The sequence below is a fragment of the Hyperolius riggenbachi genome, chromosome 7 (assembly GCF_040937935.1).
Source record: "Hyperolius riggenbachi isolate aHypRig1 chromosome 7, aHypRig1.pri, whole genome shotgun sequence".
Taxonomy (NCBI): domain Eukaryota; kingdom Metazoa; phylum Chordata; class Amphibia; order Anura; family Hyperoliidae; genus Hyperolius; species Hyperolius riggenbachi.
In genome coordinates this window covers 98,493,876-98,517,335 of record NC_090652.1, presented here as the reverse complement: position 1 = coordinate 98,517,335, position 23,460 = coordinate 98,493,876, and the positions used below count along the sequence as shown (strand labels likewise).

Genomic DNA, 23,460 nt, shown 5'->3' with positions numbered 1-23,460 from the left:
ATCCTGGGGTGAAATCTGGGTGGCCTAAAGGGGCCCATACACTCAGCCGATTTTCTGGCCGACCGATCTATCCCGATCGATCGATTGCAAATCGGTTGGCCAATCGACCGATCGATGGCCGATTTCGATGGTTTTCCATCGAACTGGCAGGGTGGAAAATTTAGGTCGATCTGATGAGATTGCTTATCAGTTTGCATTGGCCTTAATGGAAATCTGATGGCAAAAAAATGCCATCAGATCGAATTTCAATAGATTTCAAACTGAAATCTATTGGAATTCTATCCTGGTAAAAAATGTTCTAAAAACGCATCAGAGTGATCATCAGATGCATTTCTTATCTATCTGCTGCCAATCTGACGAGTGTATGGGCACCTTAAGAATGATAGGAGTGGAAGATGGGGGGAGACAAGTTTTTCTTTTAACCTAATCTGATTCCAGATATGAAGAGAGAGTGTTATTATTGGGTTCTTGATTAGCTTACATTGTGCAGCAGAGAGCCAGGTTGCGGATAGATATAGAGGAGCAAGATGAGCTTTCCATGTCGCACTACAAAGGAGGGTTGTTTACTTCATGCCACATTGTTAATTGAGCAAGCTGTGCAGATTTATAGTAAACTGTTATGTTAGGGATGCTCAGGCCTCCATCTGCACTCAGCCTATAAAGTGTTGCTTGGGAAATTCGAGGGATAGTACCCTTCCAGATAAAAAGAGTGTAAAGTAGATTGTACTTTCCTAAGAAAGGAGGCAGGAACCAAAACTGGGAGGACTCTAAATGCATATAAAAATTTGGGTAGGATTGACATTTTGATCGCTGCTATCCGACCCAGCCACGATATTGCATATCGCTTCCAACATCGAGGTTTCAGTGAGGAGTCTGGGGTAATTAGCATCAAAAAGTGAGTTGTAAGAGTTGGTTAGATATATGCCCAGGTATTTTAGTTTCTGAGGTTCCCATTTGAATTCATAGGATACCTGCAGATCCTGGACTAAGGCCCGGTGCACAGCGAGCGGATCTTGATGCGATCCGCCAGCCGCATCCGCTAGTAAAGCCGCTCAGGTAATGTATTTCAATAGGCTGGTGCACACTGGCGGTTTGAGTTTTTTTGCAAACCGCAAAACGTGCCTCTTGCAGCACTTTGCGGTTTGCTTAAAACCTCAAACCGCCGGTGTGCACCAGCCCATTGAAATACATTAGCCACGCGGATGCTCAGGCGGATGCGGCCGGCGGATCGCATCAAGATCCGCCCGGTGTGCACTGGGACATTTCTCTGTCATCCGCACACAAAATCGCTAGCGTTTTGTGGATCTGCTAGCGGTTTTGGTGTGCACTGGGCCTAAGTCTGGGGGAAGTGTAATATTTAATGCCTTGGATTTTAAGCTATTTATTTTTAGTCCAGATAGGTCTTTAAATGTTAGTAAGAAGTCCGCCAGATTGGGAATGTATACCCAGGTGTACCAGAGCCAACAGATTTTAAAGATTTTTTTATTTATTTTTTTATTTACCTGGGGCTTCCTCCAGCCCCATAAGCACGGATGCATACCTCGCTGTCCTCCCGAATGCCTCCGTTAAGCTGTGATCAGCCACGGTATTCGGCTCAGTGACATCAGCAGGGGGCCTTCTGCGCATGCGCAGACATTCTGCGTAAGCGCAGAAGACCCCGGCTGACGTCACTGAGTCAGACTGGGCCCGACTGAGCCGAATACTGGGAGCTGATTGCGGCTTAATGGAGGACTGAGGGAGGACGACGAGTGACGCAGCCATACTTATGGGGCCGGAGGAAGCCCCAGGTAAGTGAAAATCTCTAAAAGCTGTCGTCTCTGGGTCTCTTTAAAGGGAACCTAAATCGAGAAGGATATGGCTTTTTCCTTTTAAAATATTACCAGTTGCCTGACTCTCCTGCTGATCCTGTGTCTCTAATGCTGGCAATACACATATTTAGATGGCTCAATAGATAATTTCCGCCATGTCCAATCATTTCACTGCTTGATTCTGCGTTGAGGACAATGGAAAAAGATAAGAAAAACGAGGGGAAGATGAGAGAATCGCCTGCAGAGTCGAGCGGGGAATCGAGCCGTGTATGCCCAGCATAACACTTTTAGCCACAGCATCTCAACAAGCATGCAGATCAGGTGCCTGACTGAAGTCAGACTGGATTAGCTGCATGCTTGTTTCAGATGTGTGATTCAGTCACTACTGCAAGAGATCAGCAGGTCTGAAAAGCAACTGGTGTCGTTTAAAAGGAAACATCCATATCCCTCTCAGTTAAGGTTCCTTTTAAACATAACTTTCAGAAACAACTAGCATTGAGCTATTTGTCCCGTGGATTTCTTCTAGAGACTAAAAGAACATACTGTTTGCCCTCATCAATGGCTTCCTGAGACCATTATAGACAGAGCAGTCTTTACTTACTGATATCTCCCAAAGATCATTCTAGAACATATGTGTCAAACTCCGCCCCGTGGGCCAAATGTGGCCCTCGGAGCTAATAAATTTGGCCCTCAAGTGGTTTCCCCACTTTGCATTATGTTTGGCTCACTTCACCACCAGGGAAGCTATATTTGAGGTGGAGTCCTACAACACCAGGGAAGTCATATGGGGAAGGTAGGAGGAAAGTACTAGACAGACACTAGGGAACTGGGGATGGAGGATCACTAGAAACCAGGAACTACATAGGGGTTGGAGGTGGGCTATTAGACACCTGGGAACTTTGTAAGGGAGGAAGGTAGCCAGTAGACATTGAGGTCGGCCCGCGACTAGGACCCAATGTACAATATCAGCCCACTTTGTATTTGAGTTTGACACCCCTGACCTAGAATGAAGTATTAATAATTACTTAAAGAGACTCAGAGCTGAAATATTATGCAAGATTTATACATACATGGAGATTCCTCCAGCTCCATCCGCATGGATCGCTCCCACACCGCTGTCCTCAGCCTTCTCCGTCTTCTGTGCCGAGTCCCGTAACTTCCGTCAGACGCGGCCAGTTTTACGCATGTGCAGTGACTCCCTCTGTCTCCCCGACGCCTGCCTTACATATGCGCCTGCGCAGTACGGTGGATCGCACTGCGCTTCCTTAGACTGGCCCTGAGTGGCGGAAGTTACGGGACCCGGTGTAGAAGACGGAGAAGGCTGAGGACGGCGATGTGGGAGCGATCCGTGCGGATGGAGCTGGAGGAAGCTCCAGGTATGTATAAATCTTGTATATTTCAGCTCTGAGTCTCTTTAAGACTACATGGAATAAGCTGCTGGTCCTTGTGGTAGACTACCTGAGGTTGTAGTTTACATCTTACTGATGGCTTCAGACACAACTTTTAATAAGCCAACAGTCCTTCCCAAGCTCTTCTGGAGACAATCTTGAATCGGTGCCACAACAAGCATGTCCGATCAACGATTCAACCGCTTTTGAGACAAAATTGGTCAAATGTATTGATTTAACATGCTGGAAAATCTTGGGCTAACGTGGTCAATTGGGTGCACAGCGGTAATGGCGTGCGATATGGCGACAACTAACAAATGCCACAGAACCCCAGGCCGCTGTCCACTCAAATGTAAATGTGCCACCAATTAACATTTGGGGGGACAGCAGCCCAGTGGTAAAGGCGGCTTCACGAGGCTGATTCCAGAAAGATTTCATGCCAAAATCATTTGAGATGATCAGTCTGCGCAGTATGGGCAGCCAACAGGAGAGAGAGAGAGAGAGACAGAGAGAGAGAGCGCTAGCTTTCTCTTGGTCGTTCCGCCCAAAGATGCAGCTTACGGATTGTGTAATGACTTTTACACAGCAGTGTTGACATTCTCTGGGGGTGATTTAGAAGATGAATGGGGAAGTGTTCCGCTATGCAGGATAATTGTGTATAAGTGGGAACAGCATAGCCAGAGTATAAAATCTTCCATAAACAGGAAATCAGCCTACATTAGGCCTTTCAAAAACCGAGTGTGCAGGTTACAGAAATAACTGGAATTTAATGCGAATAAAAGTAACCAAAGCATAAAGCAAATAAAAAAAGAAGCTTACCTCTAATAATGTTCATTAAGCCACAATTAGGAGAATGGATTCAGAATGTATTAGAAGGTGTTTTGCTCCAGCTCTCTACAGTAAAACAGTCTGCAGCTTGCCAATAAATAGTAAGATCTCATCTACCATTTGTTAGTATGCACCAGACTCTTTTACCTGAAGAAGTACCGTAATACTGAAACATATTGTAATGGGCTGAAAAGGATTGCAATGTGTTGCCGATCGCATCAGCACCACAGCAACATGTAAATCGCGGTGCTGTTTTTCTTCTCCTGCAGTTTGTTTCCTTCCAAATTGCAATCGCTGGCCTGCGTGATTTTTGGTGTGCTTGCGTTCATACCTGAATGGGAAACCGTGTAATCTCGTGTAGTGGAAATAGAAGGAAGCCCTGCGGTGCGATTTTGCATGCGCTCACGCTTCCTAGTGGAAAAGCACCTGGGAGCCACCTGTGCTTTTGGAAATCGCAGTGATTCCCATAAGCGCAAAGTACCCCGCGCTTTGTATTGTTTCTAGAGTCCGGGGCACTTCTAGCCATTTTGTCAATCCAGGCGAGAAAACCTGTGCAAGTGAAAGGGAACCTAAAGTGAAAAGCATATGGTGGCTGTCATATTTATTTGCTTTTAAAGAGAACACCAGGCGAGAGACATATGGAGCTGGCATTTTATTTCCTTTTAAACAATACCAGTTGCCTGGCAGTACTGCTGATCCTCTGCCTCTAATACTTTTAGACATCGAATCTGAACAAGCTTGCAGATCAGATGTTTCGGACAAAAATCTAACAAGATTAGCTGCAAGCTTGTTTCATGCTGGGTATACATGATACTAGCATACCTATGAAACCGCCGCTGGGAGATTTGGGCGCAGGGTAAAGACGTTAAAAGGCTTACCCTGCTCCTGCGCTAGTCCCCGCAATGTTAAATACTATTCCTGCCATGGATATTAGGGGAAAGACGTAATTCGGCTTCCAGCTATTGCTGGGGGCCAAATTACAGCGTTCTTAGAGTCATTTGCATTCCATCTTTTGACGGTACCAAATTCACTCACCGAGTGCTGCTACAGCCGTAATTCTTATTACGGCCTATGGTGGTGCTGGCTGCACCCAAATCTACTGCGTGGTTTTTACAACACCCGTGATACAATTTTCTGTACAATGCAATAGACCAAACCAGTGTAATAAAAACACACTAGAAACAGGACCATGTGAGATGCCATTGGTGGTACAATTCTTCCTTCAGATTCAATCTTTCGATGCCCTTTTCATGACCGAATTGTATGGAAAACTGTGCAGTTTGTGGGGCAAACCGTTTTGATACGATTCTTTGGTTGATCAGAAAAGGAAAACATGATTGATCCGAAGGTTGGATTTTATGATCGAATTGGAATGTAAAACCTTCTAAAATCGTTCAGTTAGCGGGAAAAATTGATAATTGCCTTCAGATTAGTTATGACCGTTCAAATCGCGTCAAAACATTGCTTCTGATGAAAAACCGGTATCGTTAATGGGCACCTTTAGAAAGGGGGAAAAAAATGAGATACAAATTTCAAAAACCAAAAGCTATTTGGCAATCTTATGTTGCATACAACTATTCCAGATCATACTATCCATCTAACCTGGTAAACCGGACAGAGTTACCAACAATCAGGCACAACCCGAGAAGAAGCCAGTAAACACTTTCGCTACTCCAGTACCCACAATGTAACCGTCGGAGGCTTCCTTCTCTCTCATGTCTTGCCAAACAAACTACACAGCTCAGCTTCTAGGCATGGATTTGAAGCACTGCCAACAGAAGCAAAGATCCCATATTGCAAAGTGCAGAGGTGATCATTAACTCAAAGCAATCAATAGGAAAGTACCAATAATGAAATCATCTCAGCAGCAGCACAGTCACAGTCCTCAGATGTCTACAACTACAATATACACAGACATAGCTAAACACACATATCCACAGCCTCAGTGGCGTAGCTAAGGAGCTGTAGGCCCCGATGCAAGTTTTACAATGGGGCCCCCAAGCACTCTATACATAACAATTGATACGGCGCATCAAAACCTGCCAATGGCAACTACAGTGTCAGAGGTGCAAGTAGGGGATGAGGAACAGTTTGCTAATGATTACCACTATTCAAAGTATCTATAGAAGTGATTATTATGAGCACAGGTCCAATAGAGAGCTAATACTGCAGTTCAGGGAGGGCCCTTCGGGGTCCCTCTGGCTCAAGGGTCCCGATGTGGTCGCTACCTCTACAACCCCTATTGCTACGCCCCTGTACAGACTAATACCAGAAGGAAATTTCAGTCTTTTACTAGCATGGTAAGTAAGGTGGTGGAGCCTCTTGCAGATGGTTATTGCCATCCTATGTCCCCCATTTGTGAGAATTTCCATCACTCCTGGCCAAGAAAGGAAGGGGGGGGGCGGAGCTAACATCACAAACAGTGACACAGAAATCCCTAACCAATGCTAATACAATTTCACAGTCAAAAAAAAAAAAAAAATTAATACAAAAACTGGTATTCAGCGTTGAAATATCTAGAACCCTGTCATTTTAGAAATTATGAAATCATGGTTGCCACACAGACATTGGGGGCACTTCAGAGAAATTTAGGTTACAAAGATTTCCCAAGTAGCATGTTTCTACACTCACCTAAAGGATTATTAGGAACATCATACTAATACAGCATTTAACCCCCCTTTCGCCTTCAGAACTGCCTTATGGCTGCTTTCACAGTAAGACGTTACAGGCGCACGTTAGTGCAGCCTGTAACGCAGCCTAACTCACAGCAATGAAAACTAAATGGGCTGTTACATTGTAACGCAGCACGTTTAAACAAAGTACTGCATGCTGTACGTAATACGCGGCTAAGCCGCGTTAGACTGTTTGCACATGCTCAGTAATGTTGGAGGAGGAGGTCTCCCCTCCTCCTCCGCGGCCAGCCACATGGCTAATTAATATTCACTGCACTGTCTGACGTGCAGTGTTTACTTCCTGGAGCGGCGGCTTTGTGCGGCGATTGGCCGTGATGCCGCATGCGTCCAAAAGTACGCATCACGGACGCATGAAGAGCCACGTAACGCGGCTCAATCTGACGTCCAACTTCAACCTCACTATGCGTTGCGTTAGGGGCACGTTATGCGACCTTAACGTGGCATCTAACGCAACGTCTTAGTGGGAAAGAAGCCTAATTCTATGTGGCATTGATTCAAAAAGGTGCTGAAAGCATTCTTTAGAAATGTTGGCCCATATTGATAGGATAGCATCTTGCAGTTGGAGATTTGAGGGGATGCACATCCAGGGCATGAAGCTCCCGTTCCATCACATCCCAAAGATGCTCTATTGGGTTGAAATCTGGTGACTTTGGGGGCCATTTTAGTACAGTGAACTCATTGTCATGTTCAAGAAACCAATTTGGAATGATTTCAGCTTTGTGACATGGTGCATTATCCTGCTGGAAGTAGCCATCAGAGGATGGGTACATGGTGGTCATAAAGGGATGGACATGATCAGAAACAATGCTCAGGTAGCCCGTGGCATTTAAACGATGCCCAATTGGCACTAAGGAGCCTAAAGTGTGCAGAGAAAACATCCCCCACACCATTATACCACCACCACCAGCCTGCACAGTGGTAACAAGGCATGATGGATTTATGTTCTCATTCTGTTTATGCCAAATTCTGACTATCGCGACTCATCAGACCAGGAAATGTTTTTCCAGTCTTCAACTGTGCAAATTTGTGAGCTTGTGCAAATTGTAGCCTCCTTTTCCTATTTGTAGTGGAGATGAGTGGTACCCTGTGGGGTCTTCTGCTGTTGTAGCCCATCCGCCTCAAGAATGTGCGTTTTGTGGCTTCACAAATGCTTTGCTGCATACCTCGGTTGTAACGAGTGGTTATTTTAGTCAACATTGCTCTTCTATCAACTTGAATCAGTCGGCCCATTCTCCTCTGACCTCTAGCATCAACAAGGCATTTTCACCCACATGACTTCCGCATACTGGATGTTTATCCCTTTTCACACCATTCTTTGTAAACCCTAGAAATGGTTGTACGTAAAAATCCCAGTAACCGAGCAGATTGTGAAATACTCAGACCGGCCCATCTGGCACCAACAACCATGCCACACTCAAAATTGCTTAAATCACCTTTCTTTCACATTCTGACATTCAGTTTGGAGTTCAGGAGATTGTCTTGACCAGAACCATACCCCTAAATGCATTGAAGCAACTGCCATGTGATTGGTTGATTAGATAATTGCATTAATGAGAAATTGAACGGGTGTTCCTAATAATCCTTAAGGTGAGTGTATTAGGAAAAGCAACACATATTAGATAGTGCTGTTTACAGAGTTCATCTGGATAGGATAGGTTACATGCAGATCCTGGCTTCACCAAGTCACTAATAAGTCAGGGGAAAAGACGTACTCTGTGTTCAGTTAGGCTGTATGATAACAGCTAATATCTTTCTCCTATCCATCAGTTCAAAGTCCTGTTCTCTGAATGCAAGTTCAGCCAGCAGCAAGTACTGTGTCTTAGGTAAATAAACAGGCCTCTTTGCTTTAAAGGCAGAGACAAAAAAAATAAAAAAAACCTGAACAGTATACCAGCTATTGTTAACAGAACTCAATGGCTTTTTGGCTTCTAAAGTCCAAAATAATAAGTATTGCTCTAGTGGTGGCTTTTCAACCTTTTCACTTATTGTACCACTTTTATCGCCTGAACATTTTCAAGTACCACCAGTGTGCCTGTGCAGCAAATCGGACCAGATCAGACTTGGCTATTTCTGCTGAAGCCTGAGAGGAGAGCCGCTACTGTACATGTGCTCATGCCAACCGGGGGGTCTTCAAGGGGTTCCAGCGCTGAATCCCCTCTACTGAGTAGGAAAAGGGAAGCATCTTTAGGATCCAGAGGCTTCCCCCTCCCGAGGCAAGTACCCCCCAGGAGCACTTTTTCTACCAGGTACACTTTAAGAAAGGTAAGACATATGGGAGGGGAGCAGCAGAGGGCATTGGTGAGAAAAAGGATTAAAATTAGATTGTTGGCCTTCAGATTACTATTATTGGCAATCTGAAGGTAGATTGCCAATATACAGTGCAGTAGGTAGCCTTTCTAGTTCCTCCCTCCCTCCTAGGATTCAACATAGGTAGCTTCCCCTCACCACCAGCGAGCTGGGCAGTGACACCACAAAGGGTGGTTCCCCCTTGCTTGCCCTGGCTGTGCTGCAGAATAGTTCAGACCTCAGATCAGTGTTAGCACGGCCACAGTGAAGAGACAGGTGAATGGTGCACAGTGACATCACTTCCTGTATTTGAAGTATACTCATGTCACTGTGCACCATTCTCTTGGCTGTCTCCTCACTGCTGATCTGAGCTCTGCCACAGGTCAGCAGAGTGAGGGAGGGGTGGCCAAACTTTATGGAGGCAGGACAGAACCAGGAAAAGAGGCAGGTGAGCAATTAAGTGGCAGGCAAACCTGGAGTGTACCACTTGGCCATAAGCAAAGTACCACCAGTGGTACGCGTACCACAGGTTGAAAAGCCCTGGTTTAAAGGATTCCAATTTAACACACAGCTTATAAGTTACAAGCAGATCCTGAAGTCTGGCCACTTCAAGATCTAGCTGGCGAATGTGTAAATGAAGTGGCCTTGTGATGCGGCCAACATGCAAACACTCCTACTTTGGCGTACTTTGGTTGGCCAAAACGCAAAATGACCGAACCCGGCCAGGCAAGTCTCCAAGGCAAAAAGGAGTAGCGGGCTGGAGGTGCAGAGCAGGCGAACAGGGGGGGGGGGGATTATAATGAAAACTGTACTGTTGATGGGCACCTTTAGTTTCTGTACTCACCTGAAGGTTTAGTGATGCCAGCTGTCTGATCAAGACGGTTTCTAGTGGAGCAGTGGGACAGTCTGTGAGTGGATGAGAGGTAGGCTAGGAAAAATCCCTTTGTGATTTGCACTTCTCCACTCGGTGATGAGTACTACCGTTAGGCCTCGTTCACATCAGGGCCGTTTCTGTGCGTTCTGCAAGGTATTGCTTTTCCCATGTAATTGATGTGCCTGGTTCACATCTATGCTCTGCGCTGAGCTGCATTTCTGTGCGTTGAGCTGTAAAGTGCACATCAATGCAAGTGAATGGGTGCACTTTTTTAGCACATAGAATCACATGCATTTTTTACCCCTATTTGAAAAAAAAATACATTTACATATGAAAACAAAGCTTTATTGACAACTGCTACAATAAACAAAACCTGCTTTAAAGAAAGCAAACCGCAACGCGCACTAAAGCATGCACAATTACATGCGTTTCTTATGCGCTTTTACACGTTTTTCAACGCACCCAATGTGAACGAGGCCTAAGGGCCCCTTTTCATCATCAGCATTTTGCCATCCAATTCCGATCATTTGCGGATCACAAAATGCTAGGACTTTCAAAACTAATGGAAACCGCACAGGAATGTTTCTATTAATGCAATGCATTTGTGACACGAATTTTCACAATTTCAATTGTCAGTCTTGTTGTCAGCATGTTCATAGTCATGAATGTCCAATACATATACAGTTCTCACCAAAGATTAAAAAAAACCCTGCGCAAATAACAGTCCAACTCCCTCTGAATACACCACAGTCTGCTCCTCCGCTCACTTGTGGGATCCAAGTGTATGATAGAAAAACTGCAGAAAACAGAAAATGCAGAGCGCTCCATAGTGCATTAAAAAGTTTTAATACAAGCTTCTTGCAGAAAAAAAAAAAAAATTACACTCATGATAAAATGATGAATTTCCAGCATATCGCTGGAGACCGGTCCGATTAATGCTACAGGACACCTACACTATTGGCCACAGTGCAGGGGGACACGGCACGGTGGCGACAACTGCCGGAGTTGGGGATTCTGCACGTGATGTGCGATATGCTGGACATTTATCATTTTATCGTGTGTAATGTTTTTGTAGCGTGAAGCTTGTATTAAAACTTTAATGCACTATAGAGCGCGCATTTTTTGTTTTCTACATATACAGTGCTGCCCATAATTAATCATAGCCCTGGCAAATTGACATACTTTTGATACTTTTATTCAACCATCAAGTCATTTTTTTGACGGAAAATGACATAGGTGTCTCCCAAAAGATAATAAGACAATGTACAAGAGGTATGACTTGAGCAAAAAGTGTCCAGTTCAAAATTATTCATACCCTTCTCAATAATCAATAGAGAAGCCTTTATTGTATATATCAGCAATCAAACCTTGCTATAATTGCAGACCAGCTTTTTGCATGTCTCCACAGGTATTTTTGCCCATTCATCTGTAGCAATGAGCTCCAAATATTTTAGGTTGGAGGGTCTTCTTGGCATCACCCTGATCTTTAGCTCCCTCCACAGATTTTTAGATGGATTGAAGTCAGGACTCTGGCTGGCCCACTCCAAAATGTTAATGTTGTTGTCTGCTAACCATTTCTTCACCACTTTTGCTGTGTGTTTTGGGTCATTGTCATGCTGAAACGTTCACTGGTGTCCAAGTCCAAGTTTTTATGCAGACTGCCTGATCTAGTCTCTGACAATCCTCAGGTATTGCTCTTTTTTTCATGATGCCATTTACTTTGATTAGGTGCCCTGGTCAATTGCCTGAAAAACATCCCCAAAGATTTATGTTACCACCACGATGTTTGACAGTGGGAATGGTGTTCTTTGGGTTGAAGGCTTCCCCTTTTTTATGCCAAATGAAGAAAACATCATTGTGACCAAACAATTCAATTTTTGTTTCATTTGATCATAACACAGGAGACCAGAAGTCTTCTTCTTTGTCCAGATGAGCATTTGCAAAGGCCAAGCGAGCTTTTGTGTGCCTTATCTGGATAAGTTGCGTCCTCCTTGGTCTACAGCCATGGAACCCAGCAGTGTGCAGTGTCCGTTGGATTGTCTGCCTTGATACATTGCCACCAGCAGAGCCCAGATTCACCAGGATGGCCTTGGTGTTGATCCTCAGATTCTTTTCCACCTTTCTCACTATCCTCCTGGCCAGCAAAGGTGTCACTTTTGACTTCCGACCGTGTCCTCTGAGATTTTCCACGGTGCGGAACATCTTGCATTTTTTAATAATACTTTGCACTGTAGCCACTGGAACATGAAAACATTTAGAAATGGCCTTGTAGCCCATTCCTGACTTGTGAGCAGCCACAATGCGCAGCCGCAGGTCCTCACTGAGCTCCTTTGTCTTAGCTATGACTGTCCACAAACCAACTGCAGAGAGCTGCTGTTTTTCACCTGTTGAGTTTATTAAAACAGCTGTTCCCAATTAATCAGGGTAATTAGGATGCTTTAGAACATCTTGAACCATTTGGAATGTTATAGAACTTTGGATTGTCCCACAGACTGTGACAGTTTGTGAAGGGTATGAATAATTTTGGACTAAACACTTTTTGCTTAAAATGTAAGTAAAAGCTGAGAAATGGCTTTTTTCCCACAATAATGCCTCTTGTACATGTCTTATCTTTTGGGAGACACCTATGTAATTTCCCGTCAAAAAAATGGACTTGCTGGTTGGATAAAAGTAACTAAGTCAAAATTTGCCAACGGTATGAATAATTATGGGCAGCACTGTAGGAGCGCAGAAAAATCACATAGGAATTGCAGTGCGATATGATTTTTTTTTTGTGATAAAGCAATTTATATTTTCTTCTTCGCTTTTTTTCTCCTGTCACAAATCACAATCACACTATAACCTGTTAGACCGCACGGAAATCACAGTAGTGGCAATTGCATTTCTCAGTGGAAGAGGGCCCTAAGGCAGACTGCTGCTAGAGCAAGAGAGCATGTCGCTCTGATCTATTGTGTCTATAGTGAAATGTATATTTAAATGCTGTTTTTGCACAATGCACTTGCACCCTTACACTGGGCACTTTCTTCCCCTGACGAAGCCTCCCTTTGAGGGGGTGAAACATGTTGAGTTGGTGGGGTGGGAGGTTCTTATGTATATAGTAGCATTTTTTCTGTTGAGGGTACAGTGATCCTGGTCCCACTATGCGCTTTGTATTGCAAGTATATGGGAATCCAGAACATACAGTGGGCCAGATTTATCAAAGCATTACCGACAGTTTTTTCTTTTAAGACTGTCCTAACCAGCAGAGGAACGGTTCTGCATGATAGTAAGAAACTTCCCAGAGCCTACATAATACCGGCAGTTTATCGTGGATTTTTAGAGCTACTTTAACTACAGTTAAGAAAAGTGCAAATCCATCCCTAAACTGCTGCAAATAAAGAAGTGCTCAATAACAGTTCTACGGATAATGCAGGCTAGACCTGATTTGTGAAGTGCTCCTCCCCCCTCACTCAGAGCCTGCTGACAGCAGATGTGTTAGTTACCTCAGCAACAGCAATTTCCCTCACACACTGCACTGCCTGAGAGAGCTTCCTAACTCCTCCTATTCCTAACAGTTTAAAAAGGAATCTGCACTATTTAGTGATTTCTTAGGATGTCTGAGACAGTTCTGCACGGATTTCTAAAAACCTACTAATGTTTTGTCTCAGACATTCTTGATAAATGTCCCCCTGTGATCCTGTCCATCGTCCTTTGATCTAATTTTAATATAGGACAGCCGCTAGGAAGATTTGCGCTCCGTAGAAGCGCAAATAGCGCGAAACGGCCGTCAGGCACCGCACCACCACCACCTTTTGCACCCACCGCTCCTTCCAATTGATACCAACGGTATGTGTTGTTCTATACAAATTCATGCATGGATATATGCGTTTTTATTCACCCTGCCATGAATAAATGTGTTTGATAGCAGTGCCGGCGCTTTGTTTCCTCTTCCCTCCATGTTTACAAACCACTTTGGCCTGAGCACGCTGAGAATGCATGGCGTTTGACACATACCCTTATGCATTGGATTGTGTTGCCTTTCCCCTCCCCCCTCCTCCCTGGATGGAAGACGGCTTGCTGTGCCAGCATTTCCTTTTTTCCTTTTTACCTTCATGAAGTTTTAATTGTCTCAATAAAAAGTTATGTTTAGTAAGCTTTCCTTATAGGGTTAATTATGTGTTGATGAAACCATTTGTCAGGCCGGCTTCACACTGCTAATCTGAGGTTGCGGTGTAATTGGCTGATCGCACCACAATGGCAAAAAAAACCTTTGGACATTACTGCGACAGTGCGCAGTAATCTTCATTCTGGCTGCAGGCCTGGCAGGAAGTGAGGCTCTTTAGTGCTTACTTCCTGTGGACGAAAAAAAGAATTGCATGGAAATGTATTGACAAAATACGTTTCAAAGCTGCGCGCTGCAATGCAAAATAATCAAACAAAGCTGTGCCGCCACACGTTGCCTGACAACGCACTGTTCTTGCATTGATTCAGGCACTTCCATAGAAAAGCACCGCACATGGTATGAAATGCCCCACAGACTTTCACTGGCATAGTTTTGGCCTGCTGCCAAATTGGCGAATGCAACGCGCCAGTGTGAAAGGGGCCTCAAACAACTGTGTTTACTCTTTTGAAATTATAATCACTACACAAACTACCCAAATGACCCTGATCAAAAAAATGTTCATACTCCAGTCCTTAATACAGTGTATTGCCCCTTTAACATCAATGAAAGCTTGAAGGCTTTTGTGGTAGTTGTGAATGAGGCTCTTTATCTTCTCAGAGGGTAAAGCTATTTCTTCCTGGCAAACAGCCCCCAGTTCCCGTAAATTCTTGGGCTGTCTTGCATTTAGGTCTCCCTAGAGTGGCTCAATAATATTGAGGTCAGGAGACTGAGATGGCCACTAGCCTTCACTTAATTTTTCTATAGCCAATGACAAGTCGCCCTTCCCTTGTGTTTTGGATCATTGTCATGTTGGACTGTCCAAGTAAGTCCTATGTTCAGCTTCCTGGATGATGAGTGCAAATTTTCCTCCAGTATTTTTCAATAACTTACTGCATTCATATTGTCATCAACTCTGACCAAAATTCCTGTGCCTTTGTAGCTCACACATACCCAAAACATTAGCGATCCACCACATTTCACAGTAGGAATCGTGTACCTCATCATAGCCTTAAAATATGCTCCTGGTGAACATGTCTTAGAATTGATGTGGCAGTAACTCAGTATCGAGGAGAACCTTGGATAGTAATAACTTGCAACAAAAAAGGAACTTCCAAGTTCTCAATCTGCATATCAAATTTTATTTGTCAAAAAACACACCCATGATCCCATAAAATCCTGCTCCCCCCCTAAAAATACCTGCCTGGACATAGGAGCGCTCCTCGTATACACACCCCAATCACACACAAATGTTTTATCTGGCCAGATAAGGTGCTATTTTGCTAATGTGGCATATGAAAAGTTCCCATAAATTTCAGCATGGATATTGTGAATCCTGATCTTCTTAAAGAGTTCAAGCGTACCATATGAAGGACATGTGCAGCAATGATAGTCACCAATCATATTCCATCGACAGTCCACTGGTAATTCCACATGAACTAATTATTCCAAGCAATTCTTCTTCAACAAATAAACATGCATTATGGTAGGTTCCTTTAATCTTTGCCACGCTGCATAGCAGCACTCACCACCTCCGCTGAGTCCTTATATTCCCTCTATTGTCATGAGCTTGTGGCTGCGGCGTCCCGCTGCTCACGCTGCCCTGAAGTAGCTCTCATGCGGACTTCCCCGGGTAGTTTTTCCTCTGACCGGCCAGACAGCAAGCTCGACTCGTGTGGTGGGTATTCCCGGACTCCCCGCTCCCGCTCCGGCGGCTTATAGGACACGCCTGTATACGCGTTACTCCCACAAAGTCACGTGGGCTTCGTCAGTGCAAAGTGCTGTTGTCTCATTAGGGGGCGTTCTGTTACTCCATTTATCTACGTCACCATGGCTTTCCCCACCTACGGGGCTGTTTCTATTTTGGCATTCCACCTTGCGCTGCTATTTGTCTTCCTTCATCATTGCTCAGCCCACCACTAACCATTCCGTTGTGTTACTTTCTTGTTTTTACAGTCTATTCACCATAACGTGTCAGAGCGTTGGGGGGGAGGGGTCTGCTTAATGTCAGTGTTATCCAAAGTAGCAGATGACACAACAAAACTCAAGTGCTTGCCTTAGGCAGCTTGAACTATCCCCTTCTCATTCAAATGTAAACAAAAGATGTCACTTGACAAACTTTTTTCCTTTGCTAATCCATCTGTGCATTGCTTACACTACACAAGGGAGATGAAGAGGATTACAAGATCCTTGCAGTAAAAACAGCACTGTGCTCTGCCCTTCCTCCTAGGGATGCAAAATAACAAAGACAGCCCCCTGTCACCAAGAGCAGCTGCACTTTACTTTGTCCCCAAACTGCACTGCCAGAGAAACCTGAAGTCCTTAACACCTAATTTATAATAAAGCTAGAGGGAGTGCAATTACTATGGTAACAAAGCAGCTATATGGTTCAACATGTTCAGTTGGTAACAGGGCTGTGGAGTCGGAGTCGGAGTCGTGGCAATTTTGGGTGCCTGGAGTCGGAGTCGGGAAAAAATGCACCAACTCCAAATGAATTTAAACTGTAATTAAAATAGAAAATATGATGAAATGTTCTATTTCTCAAATAATAGTTATAAATAATTGATACATACAGTAATAGCTGTGCTTAGTTCACGAAAATGAAATAAACCAATCAAAATTAGTTACTTGTGCTGCTTCAATAAAGCAGTCCCCGTATTTTTAAAGTCAGATATACACATCTGATCGTGACTGTATATATAATGTGTACACAGGAATCTTTTACATATACACGAAATAACATCTATGCTGTAAGAATAAAGCCTGATGTGTAGCCGTGTCACTAATAGAGATGGTCAATGAGATGGAAATAATTCTGTGTTGATTCTGATATATGCAAATATACGCACTCTCTTTGCTCATGAAATCAAATAATTTGATATGTTATTAAAATTTGGTTTGGTGACTACGAATTAAATGGTACCTGAGAAGGATGAAAAGAAAAGTTTTATACATACCTGGGGCTTCTTTCAGCCCCCTTCAGGCTAATCAGTCCCTCGCTGTCCACCGTCACTACCTGGATCTTCTGCTATGAGTCCTGGTAATTTAGCCAGTCAGCGCAGTCCGGCCGCATGCCGCTTCCACAGCCAGGAGCGTTCTACCCTGTGTAACAGTGCTGCGCAGGTGTAGTACGCTCCCGGCGGAGTGTGTGCATGTGCACTACGCCAAACTGGCTCAAGTACCTGGACTCATAGCAGAAGATCCAAGTGGCGGAGGAGGACAGCGAGGGACTGATTAGCCTGAAGGGGGCTTGAGGAAGCCCCAGGTATGTATATAACTTTAATTTCATCTGTCTCAGGTTTACTTTGTTACACAGTAGTACTATACTCTACATATGCACTCTCAACAGAGCTGCAGGGAATCCACTGAGAATGTTGTGCACATTGAACACAGAGGTGTTGTCTATCGCCCATAAACCTGGTTCAGATTGTGCATGAAGAATGTGTAATAGAGGAAGAATCTCCTTATTCCCCTGCAGAGTACCTGTACATCATGCTTACATGTACCCACAGTTACATTGCCTAGGGCCTGATAGATGTTCTTTGTTCCGGTCTGTACCTTTTACAAGTACTCTTACCAAGGACTAGTTTTAGTCTATGACTAAAGGGAATAAATATGGCAGTCTCCATAGCCTTCTCACTTCAGTTGTCTTTTAAAATTCCTAAGCGTCGGCAGTTAAGAGACGAATTTCATGTTACATACTTTCAAATCAACAAAATTGTAATATGCAAATTAGAGGAGTCGGTGGAATCCTAAACTCAGGAGTCGGAGTCTGTGGATTTTTGTACCGACTCCACAGCCCTGGTTGGTAATATCCAAATGAGCAGGGCAAGCCAAAATCTTGATATACAGAGCTACAGCAGAAGGACTCACTTGTTTTTACAAGTTAGGGAGGGATGACACTTGTGTGTGTGCGCGATTCCTCACAATCATTTTACCACACGATTCTCTAGATGAAAAATTTTGGTTGATCAGGGGCAGGGCAGGAGCAGCGGCCCATGGCGTTCGTACATACATCCAACAAAGTGCACAACCAACTCCACGACATGACTAACCCCACAACAAACCATTTACATGACTTGTATCTCATTTACATACTGTGTGCGCAAGCAAAACTATGGACTGCACTAACATGGCTGCATTCCAAACAAGTTAACGTTGCTCTAATGATGTTATATACACATGGCCAATAGGGATGGCCCTGTATGGGAGAACTCACGGAGAAGCATGTGCTCAGTTTGATCAGCTGATAGGTTTGTAAGGTTCTGATTTGTTGGGATGACTTCCTGGTTTAACACATGATCATGACCAGCAAATCAGTGCCTTACAAATCTATCAACTGATCAAACTGACGACGTTTCGCTGTAAAGTTCTCCTAAACAGGGCTATTCTTAGTGGCCAACTGCATGATATCAGCAGTTGATTGTCTAGTTGTTTGCCAACACAGGCCTGATTGTCGTCCACCAGACCAAAATCAGACCACAATCAGGTAGTTTAGTTGAGCATGGGTAACAGTGCAACGCTGTGGTTTCATCAATTTTCAATAGATGCCCTGCTGTCTGTGATGCATACTCAAACACGACTTTTTTTTAACCTTTCAACGATTGTCACTATATTCTATTACCCAGGTAAGAGATGTAAATGTATCTCACCTTATAACAGACAATTTAAACAAAAATCATGTCCAGGTTTGTATTATCTTTTATTGACTACAACTTCAACACACACAATTACGGTTGGCCGAAGGATGGAGACTATCACTTTGAAGACAGTTCAGGGCTGAATGTTGTACAGATGCCTCATTTATTTTCTTGCTTACTGCACTGAGGGTCCCGGAGCCCAGTGGTGGTCTCAAGGATGACGAGGGAAGCCTCTAGAAGATTAAGAGGCTTCCCTCTACCGAGGTAAGTATCTGACTTTCTCTCCCAAGGAACTCCGGTTTGCTTTAAAGGGAACCTGTACTGAGTAAAACTATTGAAAATAAACACATGATGTAGCTGCAAATTAATATTACATACTTACCTCACCATCAGTTCCTCTCAGAAGCTCACCATTTTCTTCTTACAGTGATCCCTTCCAGTTCTGACAATATTTCGTCAGAACTGAAATATACCAGTTGCTGTCAGTTATATATCAGCTGCTGTCAGTTACAACTGAATGTGCAAGCTAATGTTCATGTTTCCCTATGGCTCAAGTGGGCGATATTACAGTTTAACAGTGTGCTGACCTGGAAGCGGTTATAGGGTAATGGCCATTTTCAAACTGGAGGACAGAGAATTCCATTGATATTTGTGGACAAACAGGACGCATTTAGAGGCGAAAGAGATTGATGAGTAGACTGCACAGGAGGTAAGTATGATGTGTTTATGTTTATTTTGACTTTTAATTTTCAGTTCAGGTTCTCTTTAAGAAAGGGCTGCTGGGCAGAGAGCCAACATGTCTGTACACACGTCATCTAAAGTGATCACAAAAGATTTGCACTGTTAATTTTGGGAATATTTTGCTGGCTGCAAATTAAAATGGGAATATTATTCCAAATAATATTAAAGTGCTGGGGAAAAAGAGCATATGTTGCACCCATATGTGAGACAGAGGTGCCTGGCTCTTCTACTGACCACATATGCTATTGCTCCGTTGTTATTGCCTGATGAAGCGGGATCAATCCTGCGAAACACGTTGCATATTTGGAGTTCATAAATAAAATATATTGACTGTCTTTACTACAGTCATTGTGTGTCTACTTGGAGGAGGCAAGTCCACCACTACCTCCTCTATTTACCAAGAATTTTGGTTTTTAAGCTCATTTAGCTTCCTTTTATCCTTTTGGCGCCTCTGTTCTCCTGCATAAGCTCAATTGAAAGCACAGGATGTTAACAATATGTTTGCTTCAATAAAAGCAGGAAGTATAAACACTGCAGATTTATTGTAGGATCTGTATCAGCTGTAACAAAGAAATGCTTTTCTTTATAGGCTATTATGATGTTGCGAACCTTTTAGAGCAAAGAGAAAGTTCTGAGTTCAGGTCCGCTTTAGGCTTGCCATACACACATCAATCTTTCATCAATTTCTGACCAATTTGTTCATTTCGACAATTCTGAATGTAATCTAATGTTAAAAAACAGCTGACCAATTGTTTTTGTACAGTTTATTGCTCAAAAGTAAGATTGGACTTGTTGGAAAAACTGTGCAAGGGGGGCTTGGCAGGGTTGGTGGGAGATCAAAGCCCCATAGTGTTGCACTGCATCGAGCACCTGTGGTTCTATCTATGCTCGATACATTTGTGCTGAGATGTATCAAAATTGAAATTTGCCATGTAAGGTAGGAATTGATCACCAATCCCATTCTAACCAGATAAGGATTGATCTGCTTGGCATATTGGGCTATAATGAACCTGTGTATGGCCAGCTTTAGTCTGTGCAACGTTCCACTTCAACACCCTCAGATTCCAGTTCCTTTACAGGAAAGTTTAATAAAAAGCTAATCTTTAGTAAACAGCAGCTTTCATCTTTGTCCTCTCAGGTCACCTTTATAGTCACGCATATTAACATATTGCCTTACCTTCAGAAGGGTTCCAGATACAGAAGCCACACCTCTGCTATAAACAAATGTATGTGTTTTACTATCTTCCTTGGAAGATGTCAAGGGCAGTTAAGACCTTTACCCTTTGTATTCCAGATCCCCAAGTCCCATGGCTAGGTGGTCAGGCCTGTTGATTCCTCCAACAAAGGATGTAACAGCTGCTATGTAGAAGGCTCCTCTTGGCATTAGATAAGCAGATACTAGCAGAGCCACTGTGCAAAGGTTTGGTGCTCAATGTGGAAGGATCATTTGGTTGCTGTAATGTCAATAGCTCCTAGAAGTTCCGTTTTCAGATGTAGCATTAAAGTAAATACATATACCTATTAAAAGATTATGTATTACAGATTTTAAATATTTATCTTCCTTGTTGTTTGGTATTCAGTATTGATCTCTGGCCTAGAAACGTGGAAATTCTGCAAAGTGTGCAAATCTTGCAATATTTCCCTGTAGCTCCATAGGGTGGTGGGATGCAGTCAGTGTGGCTGTCCTCTGATGATAAGGATAGATGGTGAGCTCTAAGGTCAGTCGAACCTGCTCTTTGTGTGTGATGAGGCCCCAGGCACCTCTTCGTGCTGCCCTTTACCTCCAGCACCTGCGGCCCCCACTGATCAGGAGCTCCCTGGCACCATGTCGCAGGCAGTCTCGTGGGTGCAGGCTGTCTCTCCTCCGGTACACCTCACAGGTGCAGCCGTCTCTCGTTCCTCTCTCGCTTCTCTCTCTCTCTCTCTCTCCCAGGGAAATCAGACGGCCGGTGACGTCACCATCCTCTGAAACAAAACTCCAGCCGCATCCTCCAGCTGCTTCCGGGTTAGGTCACATGACACGCTGTGTTGTTGTGCCTGTGGTAAACCAGCCGTCACGTGACTCCATTCCAATTCAGCACTGTGCAACAAAGAAGGTCGCTGACCTATAGTGCAAAAGACTGGCTATTATTTTATGTCTTTTATTATGGCTGTGCTGAGACACGACAGTGAACAGGAGGTGGGAGGCAAGCAGCTGGCATACAGACCGTGGTGGTTCCTGCAAAATACCTAAGAATATAGGAATTGTATTTCCATACGAAGATCTGCTAAGAGAACCTGCTAGGGGTTTATAAAGCGCCTGTATCAAAATATGCATAAATTATATATATAGCACAGTGTGAAAGGTAATGGTAATGTGAGGTGGAATTCCGAGACATTGCCGTGTATAAATGTTGAGGTGGCCATGATTAGGCCCACTATAAGGATACTGAAGAATTGTATCGGTAATGGCAACCTTTAGTGAACAGGTATGTTATGAAAATGTGACTGTGCTAAACCATACTGAGCGTTCTTTGATCCGTCAGTGCTGCTTTCGCGTTTTTAAAAACGCACTCCAATTGACTAGCATTAAAATCGTGGTCTCTGCGATTTTACCTTGGTTTTAAGGCAAGTCAATCATTGCGTTTTTTACACTACATGCGACTCCAATGCGATTTTAAAAAGTCATGCATGCTGCGCTTTTTCTGCCTTTTTATTCTTGTGTTGCTAGCATCCAGTGAAAAATCGGAATCCCATTGCGATGTGCAGTGTAAAAGAAACCGGAGTGTGTTTTTTAAAAAACAGCCCTGACTAACTGGAAAGCGCTCTGCAGTGTGGCTCAGCCCTGTGTCATAATTTCCCAAAAATGTAATTAAAAATTTAAATACATACCTATTCTTGTGCAGCAGCCGGCAGTAGAGGCTTCCGTCTTCTTCCGCGTCATGTGACTAGTCACATGACGCACTGTGTAATCACAGCGGAAGAAGAGGAAGCCTCTACCGCCGGCTGCTGCACAAGATAAGGTATGTATTTGCTGAGTGAAAACGGATCCGATCAATCATTGATCAGATCCGTTATCACTATGTGAACGGGCCACGGACTGGGCCATCCGGATCCGGTGAAGCGGACACCGGATCAGCTCACCGGATCCGTTGTGGCGCAAAACGCAGATGTGAACCGGGGCCTTAACAATAAATATTTATTCAGATTTCTTAATATGTGATTTATCATGGGTTTGTAATATAAAAAACTTGCTATTACGTTCAAGTCCCTCTTGGGTTCTTTTACAGTATTCCCAGGGGTACTCATTTTGAGAATCAAGGGAACAGCACATTCCTACCCTAAGCCAGTGCACTCATGGTGAAAGAGGGCTGAATTAATTATTTTGTCCAGCTACACCATGCTGTAGCTCCACACTTCCATGTGTAGTCCCTGCTATATGAGAAAGATCCTCTCTCCCATGTCCTCCCTCCTTCATATGCAATCCCCATGTGCAGGCTCCCCAGCACATGTAGCTAGCCCCTGTATGAGCAGTAACAACCAAATTTCCATTCTGCCACTCTTCTTAAAGTCTTCCATTTTTTTGTGCAGCTCTATACCTCCCAACTTTTTTAGATAAAAAAGAGACACCTTTAAGACACACCCATTCCACACCCCTAGTCACACACACCAAAAGGCATTCATAAAATACACATATATTTACACAGATTTGTATGTCAGTCTTGAAAGAGGGACAAATGAAGAAGAAAAAGGGACTTGGATCCAAAAGATGAATTGTCCATATGAAAAAGGGACAGATGGGAATTACGCAGCTCCTATAATTGCACAGGTCTTCACTTGCAGCAGCCCCCCTCTTCCATGTGCACCCTCACCCTCCTGACAATGAAAGTCAAAATAAGCTCAGTTGTTTGACTGTGATTGACACCTCTAACATTGAATGATGCAAACTTGTCTGAATCTTTTGCACAATTTTTGATATGGAATAAATTCAAGGAAACTGCAGTGCCTGATTGCCTGTCACTCTTTCTCTATGATCCAGTCATAATAAGCTATTGGACTCCAGCAAGGCCACACTGAACACTATT

At 43.7% G+C, this 23,460-nt stretch overlaps 1 protein-coding gene across 2 annotated transcripts in view; it reads right to left on the bottom strand.

Annotated features, from left to right (window-relative positions):
• Window positions 1-21,356, bottom strand: part of ABCA3 (ATP binding cassette subfamily A member 3) — a 128,546-nt gene extending 107,190 nt beyond the window's left edge. The window contains exon 1 of one of the 2 annotated variants that reach the window (XM_068244425.1): window positions 20,574-21,356. The gene's annotated coding sequence lies outside the window, so the exon portion shown is untranslated. Of the gene's footprint in view, window positions 1-9,847; window positions 10,071-20,573 lie in introns of those variants that run through there. The other variant, XM_068244426.1, reaches the window with a different exon arrangement.
• Between the last annotated feature and the right edge of the window lie 2,104 nt (window positions 21,357-23,460).